General features: G+C 43.2%; 1 non-coding gene across 1 annotated transcript; it reads left to right on the top strand.

Moving 5' to 3' along the window:
* The first annotated feature begins 9176 nt into the window (after nucleotides 1-9176).
* On the top strand, nucleotides 9177-9283 carry LOC115870461. The gene has a single exon (XR_004046726.1). It is a non-coding gene; the product is annotated as a U6 spliceosomal RNA (small nuclear RNA).
* The last annotated feature ends 4993 nt before the right edge of the window (nucleotides 9284-14276 follow it).

The raw sequence follows: 14276 nt of genomic DNA, 5'->3' as shown, positions 1-14276 counted from the left end.
CTGAGGAGAAGCCACATGGACCTACCCTGATGCAGCCCTGGGTGCTGGAGCAGCCGCGTGGAGACCCTGCCGGCGCTGAGATGCTTACAAGCTCACTGATTCGGCTTTCCTCCTGCAGTCGGCATCATTGTGCGTGTTTTGTGAGATGGAGGAGGACTTTGCAGATCGGTGTCAGACATATGGGCTAATGTCGGACCTATGGGCTTGGACAGCACTGGGTTGGGATGCTTTCTTAATGTACACTTACGCTTTATATAAAGTCGGACAGTGTAACATGACAAAACTATAGTAATTTATGAATTATGAAGGGCTCATGAGGGAGCGGGGAGTAGGGAGGGAGGGGGAAAATGAGCAAATGATATGAAGGGCTAAAGTAGAGGGCAAATGTTTTGAGATTGATGAGGGCAACAAATGTACATATGTGCTTGACACAATGGATGTATGTATGGACTGTGATAAGAATTGTACGAGCCCTCAATAAAATATATATTTTTAAACTCTCTCTTATAAAATCTGAGTGTTGATGAATTTTGTTTCTCTAGTCTATCTAGCCTAATACAACCCTCAAAGAGATGGATTGACCCAGTAGCTGCGACAACGAACCCAAACATCCGAACAATTGTAAGGATGGCTCTGGACCAGGCAGTGCTTCCTCCTGTTGCTACGGGTCAGAACTGACTCGATGTCGCCTCACAGCCTCAGCAGTCATTGACTGGATGCTAGAACGAATGCATAATACCTCTGGGTCACTTTGGTAATTCTCAGGACATTTCCAACTTTTAATGGTGCTTTGGCACCCAATCGTGAGGACGGCCCAGGATGGGGCAGTGTTTCCTTCTGTTGTGCTTTAGGTCGCTATGGATCAGAACCAACTCAATCGCACTGAACAAAAACGTAGTATAAACCCAACTTTTGGATGCACTGAGAAAGCAACAAATTCGTAAGGCTCTCTTATTACGATGCTTGCTCTATGGCAGCGGTGGCGAGCCGACCCTGCAGGGATAACAGGACATGGCTCCATCAACTAGTTCCCTGTGATTTTTTTTGGATCAAGAGTGGATGATGGATTTTGTCCAATGTTTTTAAAGCATTCTTTATACAATTGTGTGGTTCCTCTTCAGCCTGTTAGGCAGATTCATTCCACTGGTAGCTATTCAAATACTGGACCTTCCTGGAATAAACCCCACTTGCTCAGGGTGTACATTTGTATACATATAGTATTGCCAAGTACAATTTGCTCATTTTCTAAATGTCTCTCTTTCTCTTTGTGTGTGTGTGTGTGTACAGTGTACTTATAGCTTCCTTCTCTTTTTTCCTATCCATTTATTTTATTGTCTTTGGTTTAGGGAGCCCTGATGGGACAGAGTTTACAATGTTCAACTGCTAACCAAAAAGTGTGTCCCCAAAAAAGTGCCAAGCATGAGCCGATCAGCCACTCCCCAGGACAAAGGTGTGGCATCTGTTTTTGTAAGATGTGCAGCTTGGACACCCTGTGGGGCAGTGAGTTTGCTTGATTTTTATAGGGCTGCTCTGCGTGGGAGTGGACCCAGTGGCAGTGGGTTTAGATCTTTGATTTGGAATGCTTCGAGTTTGATTTCCCACAAAATCCTTGGGGAAGTGATACCTCTTGTTCTGCATGCTGGAGTTGGCTGTGTAGCCAGTTGTGTGGAATTGGCATTGATTCCCTTTTAAATGTGAGTTGTGATTCTACATTGAACATCTGGGCCAAGAAGTCTCCATTTAGAAGCTTTCATAGATGGAATATTTTTGATAGTTATAAGACTGTTTGTGTGAGTCTGGGTTGACTAGAGAAACAAATTCATAGACACTCATGTGTATAAGAAAAAGTTTTATATAAAAAGTAATTGTAAAAAAAAAAAAAAGTAATTGTATATTAAGAAAACATACCTGCCCAGTCCAGATCAAGTCCCTAAGTCCAATATTAGCCCATATGTCCGATACCAGTCTATAAATCCCTCTTCAGATTCACGCAACACATGCAATGACACTGAATGCAGGAAGATCACAGGCCAGTGGATAGAAAGTCTTGTGGATCCAGTGGTGGTAGAAGCATCTCAGCGTTGGCGAGGGTCTCCACGTGGCTCCTCCAGCTCCAGGGCTCTGGCTCCATCCGTGTAGCTCTATGTGGCTTGTCAACAGGAATGTCTCACAGAGAGAGAGTGTGTGTCCTGCCTCCTGGGAGGAAGACAGGAGTTCCCAGAATCCTCAAGAGAAGGCCACGCCCACACAGAGGCCTCATTGGCTGTGACCAGGCTAGACTCCACCCCTGTGCTCAAGTCGACAGGAGATTATGGAACTGACACACTGTTCCTATTACCTATTTCTTTTTAAAAAATAATTTTAGTCATTTATTATTTATTTATTTTAGCGTATAATCATTTTTTTTTATTTTAAGATCATTTTATTGGGGGCTCATACAACTCTTATCACAATCCATACATACATCCATTGTGTCAACGTTGCCATCATCATTTTCTAAACATTTACTTTCTATTTATATAGCCCTTGTATCAGCTCCTCTTTTCTCCCTCCCTCCCATCCTGTGACTCCTTGATAAATTATAAATTATTATTTTCATATCTTATATCAACTGCTGCCTCCCTTTACCCATGTTTGACTCATCCCTTCCTTGTGACCCTTCTGTGAGAGGATGTTCTATTGTCTACAGATAGGTTTGGGGTGTCTGCTCCAACCCCCTCAATCTCAACAATATATATTTTTTGGTTTTGTTTTGGGTCTTCTGATGCATGTTACTTGATCGCATCGACATCTCATGATCACACAGGCTGGTGTGCTTCTTCCATGTGGGCTTTGTTGCTTCTCTGCTAGATGGTTCCTTGTTTAACTTCAAGCCCTTAAGAACCCAGATGTTATATCTTTTGCTAGCTGGGCACCACCAGCTTTCTTCGCCACATCTGCTTATGCACCCATTTTGTCTTCAGCAATCATGTCAGGTGGGTGAGCATCACAGGATGCCAGGTTGTCAGAACAGAGTATTTAAGGGAGGGTATGAGCAGAGGCCCAAAGTCTGTCCACTACCTCCGTGTACTGCCATAAAAATACATGTACATAGGCCAATGCCTCGATTTTTGTGAATTAATATATTTGTATATGGTTACACCTATGTTTATACCTCTTTGCTTTGCTTCCTAGATCTTTCCTCTGTTTTCTTTTACCTTCCTCCCACCCCACCACCACACTCGCCCTTCTTTTGCCTCTTAGTCATTCCTCTCAGCTAGATTGCTGTTGCTCCAACACCCAGGAACTCTACATCCTCCTCGGTGTTGATGTTAATTCTCTGGTTGTTCCCCTGCCTATGGTCTTGTTTCCTCACCACTTCCTTCCCCCACCCACCCCACCTTTTTCCCCCCATCAATTCCCTCTGGAACCATCTGTCCATGGCTTTCTCCCCGGGCTTGCTTCCCATGCCTGTCTTTTAGTTTTCTGGTCTAACAACAGGAGCGCCGGGCAAGTGATTCTAACTGGACACCCTCTTGACCTATTTCAATTGTTGTGAACTTGGAGAGTTTGTCAGTTTTGCGTTCATTTTATCTACATTGTTGAATGTTTGTACATAGAATTGTTGATTTACTCAAAGTAGTCTTTTGTTATCCTGTCAGGGTCTATGGAGTCTACAGTGATTGTTCTTGGTTGCCTAGTATTTGGACATTTATGGGGTGGGTATCCACAAAAAAGGTAAAAAGCTCTGCTGGGTGGAGCTTTTGTAGTGCATGTTTCCTGCTAGGCAAGCAGCAGGCAATTCCCTCTGCATTAGTGCACCCAGTGGTGTCATCTGGGAAGGTTCTCTCTGGTCGCAGTGAACTTTTTCGAAAAGCAGTTTTGCTAAAACCTCATTTTTTGTGATGGCGGATTTAAGAGAACAGCATACAGTTGTGAAATTTTGTTTCCTGCTTGGGAAAAATGCTGCAGAAACTGCTGTGATGTTGAACACAGCTTACAAAGACTGCACCCTGGGGGACACTGCAGCGTCCAAGTGGTTTTCTCATTTCAAAAAAGGTGAAAAATCAATTGACGACAAAACTTATTCTGAATGTCTGTCAACTTCTCGAACAGACGAAAAATGTTGACTCGGTGCATTTGGAGTTGTTTGTTCCACCCGGTCAGACTGTTAATCAAGCCTTCTATTGAGAGGTTCTGAATAGATGGCATAACAGTGTGTGATAAAAAAGGCCTGATTTGTGGCAGATGGGGGACTGGCTTTGCCACCATGACAATGCACCTGCCATCTCAATATGTCAGTTTTTGGCAAAAAACAGCATGCATCTCTTGCCCCACACACCTTACTCACCTGAACTCACCATACATGACTTCTTTTTGTTTCCACAAATGAAGAGGGACATGAAACGACATTGATTTGGAGTAGAAGAGGTGAAGAAAAAAGCAAGGGAGATGCGGTCAGCCATCCAAACAGAAGAGTTTGAAAAATGTTTCCAAGAATGGAATTGCTGATTTGATACATGTATTAAGTGTAATGGAGAGAGTACTTTGAAGTTGATAAGGTTGTCTTGTAAAAAAAAAATTAAATACATCACTTTGAAAAAAATTCCATTTGGGGGAGGGGACACCCCCTCATTTGTCTCCTATTTTTCTTTTTCAGTCTTGCTAAAAGTTTATCAACTGTAGTGATCATCTCAAAGAATCTGACTCTTATTTTGTCACTTTATTATTTTTTCTATTCCATTGGTTTCTACTACCTTTATCATTTCTTCTTGTCTCACAGCGTTGGGCTCATTTTTGTTCTTCCTTTTCTAGTTTCTTGAGGTGGATGGTTAAGAATTTAAGAGCTTTCTTTCTTATTTTATCCTCTCCAAGATAGGCATTTTAGTGCTATACATTTCCCTCTAAGCACGGCTTTGGCCCATGCATTTTCCTATATTGTTTTCCATCTTCATTCGGTTTGATGTGCTTTCTATTTCTCTCTTTTGAATCATGATTGCTTCAGAGTATAGATCTGGAGCTTTCTGGTGATCTGTCTGTTGTTGGACCCCTGGGATGTCGTGGTTGTGCGCTGGCTGCTCACCCATCAGCAGTCCAAAACCCCCATCATTCCCGTGAGAAAGACAAGGCTTTAGTCCCATCAAGAACCACAGGCTCAGGAACCGACAGGCTCAGAGTTCTACTCTGTCCTACAGGGTCGCCATGAGTCAGCATCGACTCAATGGCAGTGAGTTCCGTGTGGAGTTTTTCTGCTACTGACTTCTAGTTTTATGGCATTGTGATCAAAGGGCACATTCTTTGTTGTTTTAATTTACTTAACTCTTTTGAAGTTTATTTTAGAACCCAGGGCATGGACTGCCTTGTTAGATTTTCCATGTGCATTTGAGAAAAATATGTATTTCTTTTTTCCTTTTTTTAAATCATTTTATTGGGGGCTCATACAACTCTTATCACAATCCATCCATCCATCCATTGTGTCAAGCACATTTGTACATTTGTTGCCATCATCATTCTCAAAACATTTGCTTTCTACTTGAGCCCTTGGTATCAGCTCATTTTTCCCCTCCTTCCCCACCCTCCATCCCTCATGAACCCTTGGTAACTTATAATTTTTTTTTTCATGTCTTACACTGTCCAACGCCTCCCTTCACCCACTTTTCTGTTGTCCATCCCCCAGGAAAGAGGTTATATGTAGATCCTTGTCATCAGTTCCCCCTTTCTACCCCACCTTCCCTCCACCCTCCCGGTATCGCCACTCTCACTACTGGTCCTGAAGAGTTCATCTGTCCTGGATTCCCTGTGTTTCCAGTTCCTATAGGTACCAGTGTACATGCTCTGGTCTACCCAGATTTGTAAGGTAGAATGGGGATCATGATAGTGGGGAGGACGCATTTAGGAACTAGAGGAAAGATGTATGTTTCATCGTTGCTACACTGCACCCTGACTGGCTTGTCTCCTCCCTGCAACCCTCCCGTAGGGGATCTCCAGTTGCCTACAGATGGGCTTTGAGTCCCCACTCTACACACCCCCTCATTCACAATGATGTGATTTTTTTGTTCTTTGATGCCTGATACCTGATCCTATTGACACCTCGTCATCACACAGGCTGTGCTTCTTCCATGTGGGCTTTGTTGCTTCTGAGCTCGATGGCCACTTGCTTACCTTCAAGCCTTTAAGACCCCAGACACTGTATCTTTTGATAGTCGGGCACCATCAGCTTTCTTCACCACATTTGCTTATGCACCCGCTTTGTCTTCAGTGATCATGTCGGGAAGGTGAGCATTATAGAATGCCAGTTTAATAGAACAAAGTGTTCTTGCATTGAGGGAGCACTTGAGTAGAGGCCCAATGTCCATCTGCTACCTTAATACTAAACCTATAAATATATGCACATAGATCTATTTCCCCATCATGATATATAAATATATTTGCATATGTACATGTCATATTTAGACCTCTATAAATGCCCTTTGCCTCCTGGTTCTTTCCTGTATTTCCTTTTACTGAGAAAAATATGCATTTCACCGCTATTCTGAAAATGTCATTAGAACCTGTCAGTTGCCAGTGTTATTCTTCTCTACATGTCCTTGCTGGTTTTCTGCGTAGTCATTTTGAGAGGAGTGTCAAGGTACTCAACTACACAAGCCAAAAGTAAGCTACTGCCATCTAATAGATTCCAATTCATAGCGACCTTATGTAGGGTTTTCTGGGCTGGAAATCTTTTTCCGTTATTTTTCACTTTTTGTTGTGAATCGGATGCTGGTTCAGACTGTAAATTCTTATAAAATTAGATCAACTCAACTTTTTTCAGCTGTTTGAAATTACCAGGCACTCTGTGGGAGAAAGATGAGGCTTTATAGCCTCAAAAACCTTTTGGGCGGGGCGGGATTTTGCTCTGCCCTATAGTGTTTCCATGAGTCAGGATCCACGCATCAGCAGTGAGTGTGGGGTTGGGGAGGTGCCCAAACTGCCATTGTGACAGAGGGTGAATCAACCAGTCAAGAAGGAAACCCCGCCTTCTGAAGCTTAGAGACCTAGATGGAGGAGGAGTTGAGAAACAATAGCTTCACCTTTTTATATCTTTGTTTAATAAAGGTTTCTAAGATATTGTAGCCAGACTTTTGTACTTACCCTTGAAACTCCGTTACTTGATGCACAAAAACATAAGATTGTTATATCTCTTGATGAATTGACTTTTTTAAAAAGACTGTGTAGTGCTCCTCTCACTTCTGGTCATTTTCTTTAGTAATTTTCTAGTCTAATTTGTCTGACATTTGTATAGCCACTCCAGCATTCTTTTGATTGTATCTTCTTCCCCATATTTACTTTTAACTTACCTACATAGTTTGATAAGAGACCTGGTGGTGTAGTGGGTTACACATTGGGTTGTGAACTTTGAGGTCAGCAGTTCGAAACCACCAGCTGCTCTGCAGGAGAAAAAAGGGGCTTTCTACTCCCATAAAAACGTATAGTCTCAGAACCCCCCAGGGGCAGTCCTGCCCTGTCCTATAGGGTGGCCATGAATCAGACTCAGTGGCTAGGAGGTTTGTTTGCTTTTGGTGTTGTGTAGTTATATTTGAAAAGTGTTTCCTTTAGACATTTTTTTACTTATTCTGCCAACCTCTGTCTCTTATTTGTTGTGCAGAAACTAGTTACATTTAGCATCATTATTGAAAAGTTAGAATTTAATTCTGGCATTTTGGTTTCATTTTCATTCTTCTATTTCCTTGTTCCTACTTCTTGTAAATTACTCAATCATTTTTAAAAATCGGATATGGTGTTTTTTAGTACATGTCTTTGTAGAGATGTTTAGAGGTTGCACTAGGAGCAGCTATATATATATATAATGAATCAACTATCTACTATCATTGGCATTTTGTCACTTCAAGTGAAGTGTATCATCGTTATTTGTGTCCTTTCATCCTTTGTGCTTTGTAAATGTCTTAAATACGTACTTTGAAAATAACATTAAACAAAGAAAAGACAGCATTATAGTTTTGCGTTCAAACATCGAACATTGTTTCAAAAACTCGAGCGAAAGCTGGTCTATTACATTTGCCTGTTTGCATTCATCCATAGATCTTCATTCATCCCTAGTCTTTCAGACTTCCTCTCGTTGTCATCGCCTTTCTCTTCTAGAGTTTCATTCAACCCTTCATTACGGTCGGTACGCTGGTCACAAATCCACCTAGAAGTATGTTTTTACTGCATAAAAATGACTACTTCAACAGCTCTTTTCCTTCCACACTTGAAAAATGTACCACTTTTTACTGGTCTCCAGAATTTCTTAAGAGAAAGTTGCTATCCATCAAATCATTGTTCACCTGTGTGTCAGTCTGGGTAGACTAGAGAAACAAATCCATGGATGCACATATGTGTATAAGAAGGAAGTTTATATACAAGAGCAATTGAACATGGAGAAAACATCCCAGCCCAGTCCAGATCAAGTCCATAAGTCCAATATTAACCCATATGTCCAATATCAATCTATAAAATCCTCTTCAGACTCACGAAACATATGCAATGAAGCCAAATGCAGGATGATCACAAACCAGTGAGTGGGTAGTAAGTCTTTGGGTCCAGTAGCATTGTAAGCATCTCAGCGCTGGCAGGGGTCTCTCCGTGGCTTCTCCGGCTTCCAAGGTCTGGTTGCATCCATGTGGCTTGCCTTCTGCAATGTCTCCCAGGGAGTAGCAGAAAGAGAGAGAAGTGTCTTCTGCCTCCAAGGAGGAAGTACCAGATTTCCCAGAATTCTCGGGAGAAGTCTCATTGGCTATCTCCAGGTTGACAGCCTAGACTCCACCCCTCCACTCTTCATCCTTCAATTGACACCAGATTAGGCAACTCCCACACCTGTAAAAGGTCATGCACCATTTCTCTCTGTTTCTGTCTTGTTTCTCAAAATGCTTTCCTTGTCCTTAGTTTTCAGAAGTGGGATTATTTATATTGATTATTTCAGAAGTATAATTTTGTTATTTAGTGTGGCTGCGTAACTAATTTCTTTTAGAAGGATCAGCACAAGGCTGGTCCCTATTGGGTGGAGGTTAAAAATTTCCCAAAGGAGTAGAAAGCAAATGTTTTGAGGATGATGATGGCAACAACTGTACAGATGTGCTTGACACAATGGATGGAAGGATGGATTGTGATACGAGTTGTATGAGTCCCCAATAAAATGATTTAAAGAAAATTTTCTCCTAGTGCTCGCTTCGGCAGCACATAGACTAAAATTGGAACGATACGGAGAAGATTAGCATGGCCCCTGTGCAAGGATGACATGCAAATTTGTGAAGCGTTCCATATTTTTAAAAAATGTTCCCCCCGAAGGTCTACCTTTTCCAGACTGCTATACCTATACCATCGTCTCTGATAACCATGACTACTCCTGTCCTCAGTCCAGACTCCTGTCCTTCCTGTTTGGGGTTCTGAAATTTGTGCAATGTCTCACAGAACTCACAAGCCATCAAGAAAACTGCTTGTGTAGCTGTGGAGGCTGGTAAGTCTCCAATCCATGAGTCAGAAGTCAATCTGGCGGCTTCTCTCCAGTCATATGGTTGCAGGGGCTGATGCACCCAAATTGACAGGTCAAACAGAGGTCGTTGGCTCACACAGCTGGTGAATTTGGTCAGCTGATAAGCTGCGGGTCCAAGTCCCAAGAACCATTAGTCATGCAAAGACAAGCCAAGTGCAGTTGCCAGGAAAGAGAGCCAACTTTGTCAAAGTATTCCTATACATTGGACAGAGACCAAGCCCCTGAGAAAACGCACCATGGTCACTTGAGTCATACCCTCTTACAAAGCATCAACTCAAGACACACCCCACCCTGACCGGCCTCATTAGCCTACGGAATAACTCAGTCCAAAATGGACCGTGACCACAGCATCGAAGCTAGGGTTTACATAACAAAATGGAGTGGAGGGGCCATAGTCGATCATTTATCACGTGGCAGCTGCTCTAACAGGAATGCCATAAACGGGAATCTATTTCTTCACCATTTAGGAGGCGAGAAGTCTGAATTCAGAAAGGTTTCTCTCTGTGTTGACTGGGGAAAGGTCCTGGCATGTTTCTTGGTCCCTGGAAGATGCCAGGTGCTGTGCTAACGCTCACTACCTATCTGGGCTTGTTTGCGCCCTTTCCTTTTGTATTTAAAAATAAGCTGACTCACAACGCACTCTCTATTAATACTGCCTTATCAGCATACCAAATAAAGTCCATTTCCAAATGGGATTGTAAGTACTCTAGGGGTTAGGAATCGCAGCACATATGTGTGCCAGACACCATTCAAGTTGTAACATTTATGATGGGCCTGGGGGAGGCTTTACTTGCACTTGATCTGTGTGGAGTTCGCTCTGCTTCATGAGTCCGTAGGTTGATGTACTTTGGCAAGTTCAGGACATTTTTAGCCAATATGTCTTAAAATATTTTTTAGACCCACCCTCTTTCTGACCTTCTGGAACTTTGATGATGGGAATGCTAGATTTTCTTTATTGTCGTTCTTCAAAAGGCCCAACAGGTACTTTTCATTTTTCTTTTCGTTTACTCTCTCTTGTGTTCAGCCATCAATCTATTTTCACTGTTACTCAGAATGGATCATTTCTATTGCTCTCTCTTCAAATGTAGAGATGTTTTTCCCCTTTGTCCATTCTGCCCTTTAACCCTTCCAGTGGGTTTTACTTCCATTATTCCCTCCTTTCAGTTCTGAAGTTTCCATTCGATTCTTTATATTTTCTATTTCTTCGCCGAGCCTTCCTTTTTGTTAATGTTCCAAGAGTGTTGAGAATCGCTTGTTGAAGCACTGTTGTCATGGTTACCTTGAAATCCTTGTCGGGTAAACCCAGTGCAGTCTTGGTGTTGACCGGACAACCCTGGGCTGGGTCACGCCACCCGAGGGCCGACAACTGTGCAGAGACCAAATCACAACTTTTTTTTCTTTTAGTTTTGGGTAATGTGTTCCACAGTAATTGCAACAAGAAACACACATACAGCCCAAGTGTAGATAAAATGAGAGATCACATATGTATGCATATCTGTGTCCATGGATAATTATTTTGTTCTCGGGGCCCCAGAAGGCATGGGGCCTATATAGGTCCTTGCTGAGCTAGGAACTGGAGGTACTAGACCCCAACCACAGTTTGGGGATCCAAGAATTGAGCTGGATATCCAAAATGGATGTGGTAGTTATGTGATCTGTAGTCAATTTGAGAGAATTATGCATGAAGAGGTGGAGTCTAGCCTGTCAATCATTGTATAGCCAATGAGGCCTCTGTGTGGCCATGGCCTTCTCCTGAGGATTCTGGGAACTCCTGTATTTCCTCCTTGGAGTTGGGAGACTCTCTCTGTTCACTCCCTTCGAGACATTTTTAATGAGAAGCCACATGAAGCTACCCAGAATCTGGGAGCTGGAAGAGCCATGTGGAGACCCCCTCCAGCACTGAGATGCTTACAACACCACTGGATCCACAAGACTCCCCACCCACTAGCCTGTGATCTTCCTGCATGTGTTTCATGAGTCTGAAAAGGACTTTATAGATTGGTATCAGATATATGGGCTAATATCGGACTTAGGGACTTGATCTGGACTGGGCTGGGATGTTTCATCAATATTCAATTGCTCTTGTATATAAACCTCTGTCTTATACCCATCTGAGTCTCCCTGGATTGCTTTCTCTAGTCTACCTGTACTGACACAATGGGTCGCTCACATGGCTGGTGGTTGAATGGAACTAGTGAGAGGGAGAATATAAAGGTATCAGGATAGACTTCTCGCATAGCAAGAAGTTTGGCCTCTTCCAGAGTGACAAGCTCAAAGGACCAAGCAGAAGCTGCCTGACCTTTGCCTGAATTACCGTGTAACTCGCTCAGTATCTGTGGTTACACTCGCTCAGTATCTGTGGTCACTAAAGTCAGTCTACATTCAAAGGAAGGGGACAGATTCACTTCTCTTTGGGGAGAAGAGAGGAAGTCAAAGTATTTTATTTATTTTTATTTTTTTAATAGTCAAAGCATTTTAATACATGGTTTTGCTTCTTCTTTTTTAACTGCAACAGTCTACCCGCTGGCCACAAACTATTTACATGTCTTTTGCCTGGAAACCCCACTCCTCTCCTCTCATGATCTCCAAAGTGTTAGCTACTATGCATGAACCTGAGACCCAAGGCCCAAGATCTCATCATCTAAACCAAACCCAGGTGTTGAGGCCGTCACACGACTGTGACAATCCAGGAACTCTCACGCCATCTGAAGGGAGGGCTAGCAGGCGTGGCTCTTGAGGAGGACAATCGATGAGCATCTGGGACTGCACTGTCCAGCATGATAGCCACCATTAAATAGTGTCACTATTTTAATTAAAATTAAGGAAAATCACATTGTCGTTCCTCTGTTGTGCTAGTCAGATTTTTTATTGAAACCTTGCAATAAGAGTTGGAATTGGGAACCGATTACATGGAACTGTGTGTGACCTCCTCCCTGGGGGACAGACAACCAAAAAGTGGATGAAGGGAGACGTCGGACAGGGCAAGATATGACAAAATACCCATTTATAAACTATCAAGGGCTCATGCGGGAGGGGGGAGCGGGGAGGGAGGGGAAAAATGAGGACCTAATGTTGGGGGTTTAAATGGAGAGAAAATGTTTTGAGAAACGATGTACAAATGCGCTTTACCCAATTGATGTGTGTATGGATTGGGATAACAGTTGTATGAGCCCCTAATAAAATGTTAAAAAAAAATTTAATTAAAAAAAAAAAAAAAAGAGTTGGAATTGTTTTCCTTACTTTTCTTGGGGACTCTTCCATCTCTTATCACAATCGCTAGCTAGATTTTAAGTGTTCAGCAGCCTCCCTTTGGCTAGCAATGATCATATTATCGTATCAGAGAGTGCACAAGACATATCTCAGAAAGGTGTATTGAACACTCCTAGTAGATAATATAAGACATACACTGGCCTATAAGATATAGTCCAGCAATCCTGCTCCTGAGTCTATACCTTAGTTTGAATTTTCCAAAAATCACAGCTCATGAGCCAAGGATAATCCAACCCATTGCCACGTCGTCTGTTGAGATTATCGCAACCCTACGGGACAGAGTCGAATCACCCCCATAGGACTCCCAAAGCTGTAAAAGCTTACAGAAGCACACTGCCACATCTTCCTCCCAGGAAGCAGCGGGTGGGTCCGAACCACCAAATTCTCATTAGCAGCCATTATTGAGATCCTTTTCTGAAATACTTAACCTCTGAAGTACTTAACCTCTGCTTGACCAGGGCCTGTAGAGGCAAGGCTAACAGGTGGCTTGTTTGAGAGATGTCCCTGGGAAGACCCAAGTGAGGAGGGGAAGTGAGATTGAAAGAGGAAAAAGACAATAAAAAGTGCAAGGTCTAGACTAACGGTGAGACAAATAAAGCACCCAAAGGTGCAACATTGAAGGAGGTGCTCACTCTTAGGGTCTGCACTGGTCCCAGCTTGAGAGAGGGCCTCCTTCAAGGAGGCCTGCTGGGCACCTCGCTTGCCTCACTTGAGTCTCAGTGGCACTGAAAGGATGGCTCCTGAAAACACCTGCCTGCGGCAGTAGTCAGAATTTTGCAGCATGTAGCTCAGAATTGACTCCCTCGGGCGGTGGGGGTGGGGGGGGCTTGTGATCTTCTTTGATTGAGGGCTTCCCCTGGAGGGATTCGTCCTGCCCCTTGCTGTCTGTTCTGTGTGCAGACAGGAGAAAGACATCAGAGAGGCAGACAAGACAAGATAACACTGGGTGAATGAGGTGGGATGCGTTCAGAGCGAGAGATGCTGCCCGGCACATCTCCAGGGAAGCACATAGAAGGTGGCTGAAGGGAGCCGGTGGAGCATTGTATTCCTCAAGGTTCTCCAGAGAAACAAGAACCGAGGGGACAGACAGAGGAAAACAGAGATTAGGGAGATAGAGACAAAGGTTTTGTTGGTTTGTTTTAAATCGTTTTATTAGGGGCTCATACAACTCATCACAATCCATACACACATCAATTGTGTCAAGCACATTTGTACATTCATTGCCCTCATCATTCTCAAAACATCTGCTCTCCACCCAAGCCCCTGGCATCAGTTCCTCATTTTTCCCCTCCCTCTCCACTCCCCCCTCCCTCATAAACCCTTGATAATTTACAAATTACTATTTTATCGTATCTTGCCCTGTCCGATGTCTCCCTTCACCCACTTTTCTGTTGTCCATCCCCCTGGGAGGAGGTTATATATAGATCCTTGTAATAGGTTCCCCCTTTCCAAACCACCCTACCTCTACCCTCCCAGTATAGCCACTCACACCACTGGT

The sequence above is a fragment of the Echinops telfairi genome, unplaced genomic scaffold (genome assembly GCF_000313985.2).
Source record: "Echinops telfairi isolate 266 unplaced genomic scaffold, ASM31398v2 ScPeMD7_655;HRSCAF=1070, whole genome shotgun sequence".
NCBI lineage: Eukaryota > Metazoa > Chordata > Mammalia > Afrosoricida > Tenrecidae > Echinops > Echinops telfairi.
Note: the sequence above shows the minus strand (reverse complement) of the source record. Positions and strands in the feature narration are given on the sequence as shown.